General features: G+C 43.2%; 1 long non-coding RNA gene across 2 annotated transcripts; it reads right to left on the bottom strand.

The window, feature by feature from the left end:
- Nucleotides 1–1,941: 1,941 nt before the first annotated feature.
- LOC144589193 (uncharacterized) lies at nucleotides 1,942–11,718 on the bottom strand. 2 transcript variants are annotated; one of them, XR_013545157.1, is made up of 3 exons: nucleotides 11,602–11,718; nucleotides 11,015–11,107; nucleotides 1,942–2,069 (listed from the first exon to the last, which is right to left on the bottom strand). It is a non-coding gene; the product is annotated as an uncharacterized LOC144589193 (long non-coding RNA). The 2 variants fall into 2 exon arrangements; XR_013545156.1 differs by lacking the exon at nucleotides 1,942–2,069 and adding an exon at nucleotides 8,953–9,083.
- Nucleotides 11,719–12,113: the final 395 nt, after the last annotated feature.

Here is a 12,113-nt window from a genome sequence, read left to right as displayed (position 1 = left end):
AAAACCTTTGCAGGTAGTGAAGACCAGAAGGGAAATGAAGAGCTCCAGAAGGATCACTCCAAACTAGGAGAATGGGTGGCAAAATGGCAAATACATTTCTATACAATGGTGCCTCGCTTAATGGGCGCCCCATTTAACGACAAATCCGCATAGCGATCAACTTTTTGCGATCATTTTTGTGATCACATTGCAATGTTTCTAATGGTAAAAAATCGCTTTGCGATGATCGGTAAGCTGTTTCGCTTACCGATTTTTGCATAGCGATGTTTTTCTAACAGCTGATTGGCGGCTCCAAAATGGCCGCCGGTAAAAAAATGGCTGCCCGCTGTGTTTTCGCACTGTTTCCTCGCTTACCGGGCAGTGAAAATGGTAGCCATATGGAGGATTTTCGCATAACGGTGAGTTTTTTGCCCATAGGAACACATTAAACGGGTTTTAATGCATCCCTATGGCCTTTTTTATTTTGCATAGCGACGAATCCACATAGCGACGATTTTTCCGGAACAGATTATCGTCGCTATGCGGGGCACCACTGTATACGAAAATGTAAAGTAATGCACATTGGGGCAAAAAAATCAAAACTTCATCAGCTAATCGGTTCTGAGCTGTCTGGACTGGATCAGAAATGAGATCTTGCTGTGCTGGTGGACAGCTCAATGAAGGTGTGAAGCCAATGTGTGGTGGCAGTAAAGGCCAATTCTATGCTAGGTATCATTAAAAAGGGGATTGAAAATAAAACAGCCAATATTATAATGCCATTGTACAGAACACTGGTAAGGCTGCACCTGGAGTATTGCATACAGTTCTGGTCGCCGCACCTCAAAAAAGGCATAGTGGAAGTGGAAAAGGTGCAGAAGAGAGTGACTAAAATGATGAGTGGGCTGGGGCACCTCCCTTATGAGGAAAGGCTACAGCATTTGGGGCTCTTTAGTCTAGGGAAAAAGGCGCCTGACGGGGAACATGAGTGAGACGTATAAAATTATGCAAGGGATGGATAAAATGGATAGAGGGAAGCTCTTTTCCCTCTCAGACAGTACCAGAACCAGGGGACATCCCCTCAAACTAAGTGTTGGGAGAGTGAAAACAGACAAAAGAAAGTATTTCTTTACCCAGCATGTTGTGAGTCTGTGGATGTGGTGATGGCATCTGGTTTAGATGCCTTTAAAAGGGGATTGGACAGATTCATGGGGGTAAAGTCCATCGCAGGTTACAAGCCATGATGGAGATGTATAATTTCCAGGTTTAAAAGAAAGTTACCTTCAAAATGCCAGATGCAAGGGAGGGGAATCAGGAGACAAGTATCTAGTTGTCTTGTGTGCTCCCGGAGGCATCTGGTGGAGCCCCTGTGAGATACAGGAAGCTGGACTAGATGGGCCCTTGGCCTGATCCAGCAGGGTTCTTCTTATGTCCTTATGTCTTTGGTATGAACCAGTGGGGCTTTTCTTGTATCATGAAACACTATCCAACTGGTCTGGGATCTAGGTAACCTGACATTAAGCTCCACTAATGATCAGCAGGATGCTACCCATACAGTGCAGCACTCAGACAAGTTCATTTTTTGGACTACAGTCCCCAGAATCTCGCAACCAGGATGTCATTGTCCATACTGTGAGTGTCACAAGTCAGACCTCCGATGTGCATCTAAGAACAAGTTGTCCCATAGTCTTCACTGAGGGCAAAGCGGGTAAATACAGCTATCTACAGAATACCAAGCTAATAAACAGTACTGTTCCTTTATGCAATTCATATAATTAAAAAGGACACTGGAAACAAGTTTTCAATGGCAGCGTTTATTGGGGCACGCAAACCAGTGAAACTTATAAAAACAAACAAACCCCGCAGCTGCACATATGGGGAATGAGGAGGGAGAGAAAGAAAAGAAACTATTTTTGGATGTTCCTTTCTGTTTTGTCCTGGTTGTGCCTTGTGCAAAAAACCAATCCCATTTGTTACTCTCACAGCCTGGGATGTATCTCTAAGGCATGACTCTGAATGTGTTCCTGCTGCTGCTCTCTTCTGGTCTTGACTCTTGGTGTTCTTCCATCTCTCCAGAAAACAAGGCAGCCTGGCTAAAAAAGAAGAGATAAAAAACAAACAGAGCTATTAGTGTGTTGCTTACGTCCTTTGGGGGAAAAAAAAGACCTTGTTGACATTCACCTCAAATGCTTTGCTGGCTTTTGTTGAATTTAAACCTATTCCAGAGTAGGGTCAGGCACCTGCTGAAAGAAAGAATGCATCTCTGTTGTGAAGATATAAAGGGACGTGGTGGCGCTGTGGGCTAAACTGCAGGGTGAGAAGACCAGCAGTCGTAAGATCGAATCCATGTGACGCTTTGTCCCAGCTCCTCACCAACCTAGCAGTTCGAAAGCATGCAAACGCGAGTAGATAAATAGGTACCACCTTGGTGAGAAGGTAAAGCGGCGTTCCCTAGTCACACTGGCCACATGGCAATGGAAACTGTCTTCGGACAAGTGCTGGCTCTACGGCTTGAAAACGGGATGAGCACCGCCCCCTAGAGTCGGACATGACTGGACTAAAAATGTCAAGGGGAACCCTGTTGTGAAGATAGTCTTATTGCCAAATCAGCCAGTGAGGTGGGAGAATATTTGTTTGAAAATTTAGAGAAAGATAAGTAAGTCTCAGAGTCTGAAATGTAAAAGCTGTTCCTTAAAAGCTTATGGGAACACAATGTGATTGGCAAGGGAGTAAGTACACGTGTTCATTAATTAAGACTTTAGACTCAGACTGTAGATTACAAGCAGGGATGAGAAAGAGTTTTGCATACTTTGGAATTCTCTATGAAAGTACCGCATTTTTTCCATGTATAAGGCCATACTTTTGTCTAAAATCTTTAAACTAAAAATAGAGGGTCGTCTTAAACACGGAAGTAAGCTGAGGAGAGAACAAAATGGCCCATATCTTGCCTCTGCAAACAGGCTTCCCTCACTCACAGGCGGACGAAGCCTGGTGGGGAAAGGGCAGTTGAGGCCCAGTGGAATGCTGCTCAGACCAGATGATGAGGAGAATGCATAGCCGGCCTGCCGAGGAGGGTTTCTCCCCGCTTGTGCAGGACTGACTGGAGGTGTCCTCTCTTCTGTGCAACCCCCTCTCTCATGGCTTCTTCTGCTAATGTGCGTAGGGGGCAGCATGGTGGTCCCTGCTGTGGGAGGCCCACCGCCTCTTCCCCCGCTCTGCGCAATAGCTACAGGTTACGCCTCCCTTTTGTTCAGAGCCACCGACTATAAACTTGGCACTGCCCACAGTGAAGTTCTGGGGCAAAATGGAAGAGAGAGACCAGGAGGTTCCCACTCCTGCCGCAGTGGCTGCCAGAGGTTTCTCCCAATGCAAGAATGCAGTGCCTTGGGTCAGAAGAGGCTCTGGCAAGCTGCCACGGTGGAAGGGGCTCTTGAGTGCAGGAGTGCCTTCCAAGGCCTCATCAAGTGCCGGCCTGCTCTTCCTTCCAAGGTCCAGGTTCCTGCTGCTGCTGCTCATCAGTTGGCTCAGCATCTTTGTCCCTGGAGAAAGAGGCAGAGAAGGGGGGGGTGATAGGTCTGAAGCTCCCCCGATTCTTCACATGGTAGGTGGTCGCTTCTGCCGCCGCCTCACTCCGTTCACACAAAGCCCAGTGAGGAGGAGGAGGAAGAAGAAGAGTGATTGAGAACTGCTGCCTCTGGTCTGGGTGGGGCAAGGGGATGTGCCAAGCCGAGCCAGGCCTGCCACCTGAGTCATCACTGCCAAGGCCAATCAGGGCTCAGCACCACCTTAGACGGACTCAGGTGCAAACCAATGTGCCGTGATGCCTCCACTCAGTGGGAAGAAGGGGTCCCTTCGCAAACACAGGCAATACTGTTCCTGTTGCTGCAGGTGACAGCAAGTGGTGCTGATGTCATCCCGCGTGCTTTCCTTCTCCAACAGCTGCGGAAGAGTCACATGTGGAGATTCTCCTCCTTGCGTGAGCAACCCTCAAAGCTAAGTTTAGGTTTTTTTTTAAATTTTGGGTTAGAAAAGTGGGGGTGTCTTATACATGGGGGCATCTTATACACGGAAAAATATACCTCACCCTTCCCGAGCTGTGTTGACAGACAGTGCATACCATGGCTAACAAATCTTCATTTTTGCAAGACTTGCAATATAATACAGAAAGTTGCAGTTAGAGTAGGCCCATTTGAATCAATGGAACTTATAGAGGAGTTGATCCATCAAATCCCCATTGATTCAATGGGCCTACCCTAGTGTGATTTACTGTGCTAAACAACAGGATTTTGGCCAATGTGTTCTCTCACTGACTCAATAGTGTTTGTACATGTATTGCAGCTGAATGCATTTGGGGCTGCTTAGCACTTTTGCAAAACTTGTAACACATTTAAAAGAAATGGAATGTACTCAGAAGCACATGAACTGAAGTCTAAAACATTGAGTAATAAACATGTGTACTTACTCTCTTGCCAGTCACATGATGTGAAAAGGTAAAGGTTCCCCTTGACATTTAGTCCAGTCGGGTCCGACTCTAGGGTGCAGTGCTCGTCCCTGTTTCTAAGCCATAGAGCCAGCGTTAGTCCAAAGGCAGTTTCCGTGGTCATGTGGCCAGCGCAACTAAACACGGAACCCCATTACCTTCCCACCAAGGTGGTACCTATTTATCTACTTGCATTTTTACATGCTTTCGAATTGCTAGGTTGGCAGGAACTGGGACAAGCGACGGAAGCTCACTCCATCATGTGGATTAGATCTTACGACTGCTGGTCTTCTGACCTTGCAGCACAGAGGCTTCTGTGGTTTAACCCGAAGTGCCACCATGTCCCTATAATCACATGATGTGGCCATGTGTTTTTAAGGCATATTCTAGTGCGATTTACTGTACTAAGCAATGGGATTTTAGCCGTTAAGATGTGTAAATTAAGGAAAATGTGCACCAGAATATGTATGAATTTCCATTTGGAAGAAAAACGCTGTTATATTTTCTGATATGGAATTGAGATGGGACAAGAAATCCTGTGGGATTCCGAGACATACCCTGAAAATGAAATTGACAGAGTGTGACATCTTTAGGCATAACACCATTACATTTACTAATTAAAAACAAATTAAAGGGATGTCATTGGCACAATCATTTGACATTAAGGAAACTATCCACATGTTCAAAGAAATGTTTTTGACAGACATGCAGTTGCAAAATAAGCCATGTTTGGGCCTTGTGTTTTTAATTTACACCTTCAGTAAAGGACAGTGTTCACCACCTCCAATTGATCTGTCTGTCTATAAGTTACATTTCTAGTCTGCTTTTCTCCAGTAGACTCACAATGGCAAACATGCCTATTCTCTTCCTTACTTCTTAACTCTGTAAGGAAAGTCAGACTAAGTGAGAGTGACTAATATAAGGTCATCCTGTGAATTTCATGGCTTTGTGGGTCCATGAACAAGTGCCTGTCTTCCAGGGCAAGTGAGACCTGAACTTCCCTCCATCAGTGCAGGGCAAAACTTCACTGATATAACAGGAAAGCTGTCCTGGAAATGGCTGTTGTATCTCATAGGGCAAAGTGATCTGCTGATAAAACATACACATCTGCACCAGTGTAACTACAGGTCGAGGATTTTAATAAATCAATCCAGCACAACATGTCTGCTCAATAGCAAACAATACATTTGTTGCTATATTCTGTCAAGTTGCTTTGGACTTGTGGTGACCCTGATTTGTGAAATGTGCAGGTGATGGTTTACCATTGCCACCCTCCCTGGTGAATTTCTATACCTGACAGGGATTTGAACACAGGTCTTCTGAGTCTAGTTTGATATTCACCCCAGTGGCTCACCAACCAATAAATATGCATAGATACGCATATGCATTTCACAGGTGAGGAACACTGGGGGGGCAAGATAAGTGTTTCACATAAAGCCTGCCATGGTTGATAATTTTTGCCGTTAAGTGGTTGAATGTCAGAAGCTCTTGTTGACATACTCAAAATAAGCCAGGGATCAATCAGCAGATCCCAAAGCACCCGCTCTTCCTTCCCCCATCTACCTGTTCTCCATCTGCTTTCAGTGACCCAAATGCTTTGTTAAATTGTACACAAATGACAGTTCTAGTTCCAGGTTTGGTGCAGGTGGGCAAGATGTTCCCTGTGCCCCCCTGGCTTGAGTTGGCCCATTTCCTTCTTGCCACTGATGCCTTTTGCAAATTAGGCTCTTTGGCCACCCCTTTTTCTTTAAATCCTTCCTAAGTTGCTACACTACCCTGGTCTTTTCAGTCCCACCCTTTGCTTTTGGTCTCACTCACAGCTGCAGTGTAATCCCTTGCCATGCAAATATCTTAGAAATAAAATCTGGGTTGGAACAGGTGTGCCTCGCCATGAGCCTTGGGCCAAGGAAGCAATGTTGACCCAAATAGCTCCCCACATGTTGCCATCAGCAGAACTAGCCTATAAATGAGACAGAAATATTCTTATACTGGGGATCTGCAGTGTTATTGATCACTCTTCCAAACCCCTTGAGATTTAGGATTTATATAAACATATGTACTGATACAGAGGAAGAGACGTTCCAGTTAAGGATCGTATAAGCATGGATGCATTCTTTAAGAAGAAGTAGTAAGTAATGCCTTATATTGAGGATGATACAGAACGGCAAGGACTTTAGGGAGAAAAATATGTTTGCACTACATCTCCCAGACTCTCCCATGTGGCATGGTCTGGGTTTTTAAGGATATGGTGGACAGAATGACAGATTAGGACTCAGAATACCTGGGTATGAATCCGTGCTTGGCTATAGACGATCACAGGAGGATGGCACTGGTAAAACTTCTCCTTAAATTTTCTTTAAGGAAATGCCCACTTTCCTTGAAAGACCCGTTATAAGTCAGTTCTGACTTGATGACAAATAACAAACATTTTCCAATATAATTATTAATTTTTATATTCCCCAAAAGTAATTTTTCTGAGGTTGGAACTGCTCTGTATTGTATTCAAATTAGTTAATTTGGTAGGAAAGAGACGGATAAGTGCCAGGAAAATCTGTTATGCTTTTAGTATGAAGGGTTTTGAGAAGTAAGGTCAGATGATCATGTGTGAAATAACAGTAAGCCACTAGAATACAAAATAACCAGTTCAGGAGCCCAAGTTATTTATGTAATAATTTTTATGCTATTTTATTTGCTGTTTTATATTGTATTGGAAGCTGCCTAGAGTGGTCGCAATGACCAGATAGGCGGGATATAAATAAAATAAATAAAAATAAATAAAAATAAAGTAGTGGCATTATAACGAGGAAAAAAAACCATTGGTCGATCTAGGCATAGACTCCCAACTCTGACTGGCAGCAGGAGGTCTCCATGGTTTCAGACGAAGTTCTTTCGTAACCCTCCTCAGAGAAGCCAGGAACTGAACTAGTAACCTTCTGTATGCAGTCAACCTCTTGAGCTACTTCTCATCTTGCATAGATTAATACATAACTCACAAGTTCATTCTGTGGTGGCCAGAGATGTTTCAGTCATATCAAAATGTCAGAAATAGTTTGAGCGTTTGGATTGATATATGCATGGTAGTTAAGTAAATGTGTTCATTCAGTAATTTAGACAGTAGTGCCACCAGTGGGTTCGTCAGTCAAACCAGTGTTTGTCTTGTCAAGAACATTACATATATTATTGTGTTGAAGGTTGCTTCTGAGACTTTCTCATAGGGGAAAAATGAAAATGTAAATTATTGTTCCAGAGTGTTCTTATTTATACCCTGCTGGTGGGATTTTGCTCTTTTTTGAGTATTTCAGAATAAAGTACGGCTACACAGACTTTTCTTAACTTTTAAAGAATATGGCAGCCTTCCTCCAACCTTGTGCATATTTGGGGGAGGATTATGGGAGTTGTAGTCTCTGGCATCATAGCCATACAAAGCACACAGAATGTTTTCTTTTAGATTCTGGAGGATTGCTAGTAGATCATGAAATCTGACATCCTTTATTTCATTCGTGGCTGAAATCTAGTAGGCCCACTGAATCAGTGGCGATTTGGTAAGTCAACTTAGTTCTCTTGATTCAGGGTGCCTACTCTAGTTGTGACTTACAACTGGATTTCAGCCATAGATCTATGAGCAGAGATGGACAAGGAATGCATCCTGATTATGTCTTTTTCCTTCTGCTGCCACTCATCTTCTGTGTTTCTTCTACATCTTAAAGGCACCTCTCTGAATCTCAGCCAGCCAAGTGCTCCAGGCCGGCAGGCGGAGCATGTGCCAAACATGGATGCTGTATATTCATAATGCTTCTGTGACTTATTTGGAACACTAGCCACATGCCAAGAGCTTTCCTTAGGGTAGCTTAGGAGGGGAATACATTAGAAAGGCAGAGAGGCAAGAGGGCATTTCAGAAGCCTTTTCCTGCCATGAGCCACCCTCTACATTGGCTCTTATGTGCTCAACATTTCTACTGCATAGTCATTAACCTTTACACATTTTTGTGGTACATGGCAGGGGTAGGAGGGAGAAAAGAAAATCATTCTCAGCCACTCACTCTTTTTGTTAATAACACTGAATAGGAATATTTTTATCGTTTGTACATGAATATACAACATCTGTTTCCCTTTTTCTTCTATAAGCCATCTGTTATACATTATCAACCGAAACATACATCTCTATGCATCTATCAATTACCTGGAAATATAGAAATAAAATTAATGCACTAAATGAAGAAAAATAAACCTCAGTTATATGCAACATTCACACAACTGACGTATGAATTTTGATGTAATTCAGGTGGCATCAAACCAACAAACAGCTCTAAGAATCCATTATAAACACTCAGAATCCCTGCTCTTGGCCAGCGTTCCTTTAATTCTGAAGCCATTTTGTTTGGGATTTCCCATGAGCATATCTCCTATCATGTGTACTGATGGAGCTTCATTTGCAGTCTCGCATGCAGTCTGTAGTTTGTGTGACTGGGAAGAAATTTTCTGGTGGAGGTGATTGACTTTCCAGCACTAACTAATCATTTTTTCCAGCCTTTGAATTCAAAGAGAGCCCCGTCTCTCTGCTGAGTGTTTCTTTCCCTCTCTCATTTGTTGAAGGCAGTTGTTTGCTGTTGACCTCTTCAGTTGGTTGCTAAGAATGAATGCAGTAAATAAAGCAGTATACACAAGTCTGTGATGTCAATTAACATAATTTTTTAAAAATTCCTCCTCCTACAAATGCTTCATATTCAATTACTGAGACTTTAAGTGTCAGTTAATGAAAAAGAGGTGGACTCTGGGGAACTTGTAGCATTTCTTTCTGCGGGTCTCTGATTTCTACTGTGTAGCAAAAAGGAATTTTACCAGAAATTCAAAACTCTGCAACGTATTTATTAACATTACACTGCTATGGTTGTGTGAACACCATGTCTTTCTCTCACTTTTAGAAAAAATACATTCTGTGGCAAGGCAAATAAATTCTGGGCCTATCCCTTCCCTCAGACCAGAGATGGGATGAGAGAGAGAGAGAGAGAGAGAGAGAGAGAGAGAGAGAGAGAGAGAGAGAGAGAGAGAGAGAGAGAGGAATGTTTCAAATTACAGTGGGGTCTCTACTTAAGAACTTAATCCGTATTGGAAGGTGGTTCTCAAGTGGAAAAGTTCTTATGTAGAATCTGCATTTCCCATAGGAATGCATTGAAAACCATTTAATCTGTATCTGCTCTTTTCCGTCCATAGAAACTAATGGGAAGCTGCTATTCTGTCTTCTACCACTAGAGGGGGGTATTTTTTCTTTTTTTTTCCCCTTAGGTCAGGGAACAGTGTTAAAAGCACTTCTGACGAAGCTAATTTTGAAGCAATGGACTGAAAACCAATTAATCTGTTCTGGCTGTTTTTTTGTTATGTAGAGGTGCGTTCGTACATGGAAGCATTAGTTCCCATAGGAACTAATGCAAAGCTGGTTAATACGTACTCTACCACTTGGGGGAGAACTTTTTTTTAACCTAAGATGACCTAAGGTTAAAAAAAGAGCAGGAAAGTTTTTTTTTCCTGTTCTTATCTTGGATTTTTATTCTCAAGTAGAAGCAAAATTTAGCAAATGGAGCTGTTCTTAAGTGGAATTGTTCTTAAGTAGGGACGTTCTTAAGTAGAGACCCCACTGTATGCCATCAGGCCCATTCTAAGTTGACATGAGAGAAGGGCAATTTCAAAGAAATCTACTCCTTTTCCATTTCACAGACATCACCAGCATGGAGAGAGAATGAGTTGCCCAAACTTATCTGGCGACTGAGTCTGTGATTTTTTTGAACACAGGTTGAAGTTTCACACTGGCTTCAAATAATTCCTTTGGTCAGGAGCCCAAGCCAGCCATGTGGACAAGCTGTGCTTGGGTTGCAATTTAATTTCTTCTCAGTAGTCCCATTGTTTTATTCTTTTATTTTTTTTACTGCACATGCAAAATAGGCAAAAGAGATGATATAAATATTAGAGATGCTCGGTATGATTATGCTGGAGACCGGCAATAGATTACATTGCAAACAGAGAAAATAAACTGCAAGAGTGAAGTGAAGGAGGTAAAATACAGAAAAGATTTGATTCAGTGTTCATCCTTAAACAGTGGTTCCCGCTCCTGCTCCCCCCTCCCCCCGAATCCAATGTATGTTTCTAGTATAGCAAAATGAGGCAAAGGTTAGAAAAACTGCTTTTTAAGCTTCCAGCTCCAGGAATCTCTCAGTTCCACTTGCCCCTTTTAAAAAGCCCAGTGTGCCCTGCCCCTTTCCAAATGCACAAACACCAAACACACATGTGCTCACAGAAGGGTCTGGCTTTCCAAAGGGCAGCCTCCTTGCGCTGCCTTTGGAAATTAAACACTTCCATGGAGCCGAGATGTTTAATACTCCTATATCATGAAGAGGCTCTCCGATTAGGTCACTTCATGATATTGTCAAATTGAAAGCGGAAGGGTGGTCTCTTCCCAGATCACCATCTTTAAGAGTGCGCCACCCCATCCCCGGGATGGTCCAAACAGCAGGTGAAATGCTTGTTTGATCTCACCTTGTGTTGCCTTGCTTACCAATATCTTACCTTATCTATCCACCTGGTGCTTGATCTCCCGTTCATTTTTGTTTTCTTTACCCACATCCTGTGTCGGTGTATTATCTTCTGACCTAAATAAGACTGGGGTTAAGGGGCAACATAAAATATTAAATTAGATGTTAAGGATTAAATATTAAAGGCTTCCCTCCTAGGGCCATGAATCCTTTCATTCATAAGAAGTAGGGTAGCATAGCCAGGTGCTGTGCTACCCTACTTCTTTCGTATCTTGTTTTGGTTTAAAACAGGCAAGTCGTAGTTAGTTAGTTACCCATGGCACCGGGCCTTCAACAATCGGCCAGGCTTCCCTCTTCCTTCTTGAGAGGACACTGAGGGCCAGGGTGTGTGTGTGTGGGGGCATCCTAATCAGTCTACGTTCATCCTGCACAAAGCCTGCTGGGCTGTTTTGCTACAGAAAACGTTATTTTACCAACGTGAGCCGTGGAAGGCCAAAGCAAGGTTTTCCAACCCCAATGTCAAACAATTGTGTTGAACTGATTTAGATGGAATATGAATTGTTTATATTTACAGTGGCCAATTGCAATTAGAGTAGGGCCATTTGGATCAATGGAACTCACAGAGCTGACTCAGCAAATCCCTGCCGATTAAGTGAGCCTCCTCTAGTTGTGACTCACTCCTGCATTTCAGCCAGTGAGTTTAGGATTGCCATTTTCAGACATGATCCAGCAACTTCCACTCCCCCCCCCGCCCCCCTCGCTTCCTTTTATCTCCTCTCCACATCAACATAAACCCACCAGGCCCACAAGGATTACACATTCCAGGCACAGAACATTCTCCTGCTTGCAAGCTCCCTGCTTACATATGCAACACTTATGCTTCAAAGGTATGTTAGATTGCTGGATCATTGCATTAATCTGCAGCAGAGAGAATGGAGGATTAGGAGAATTCAAATATTTGAATGAAATTTTCAAGCACTGAGAAATTAAGGCGCCTGCTTCACAAACAACAGCTACATTTGGCAAAGAAAAAAAACAACACACACGATAAAGCTTTCATCCCTCTAGTTCATTGCACTCTGGGGTGGGGGGTGGGGTGGGGATCATGGTGAACAGATTCTTATCCTCCAAGT

This window comes from Pogona vitticeps, chromosome 4 (genome assembly GCF_051106095.1).
Source record: "Pogona vitticeps strain Pit_001003342236 chromosome 4, PviZW2.1, whole genome shotgun sequence".
NCBI classification, from domain to species: domain Eukaryota; kingdom Metazoa; phylum Chordata; class Lepidosauria; order Squamata; family Agamidae; genus Pogona; species Pogona vitticeps.
This window is presented reverse-complemented; position numbering and strand designations above follow the sequence as displayed.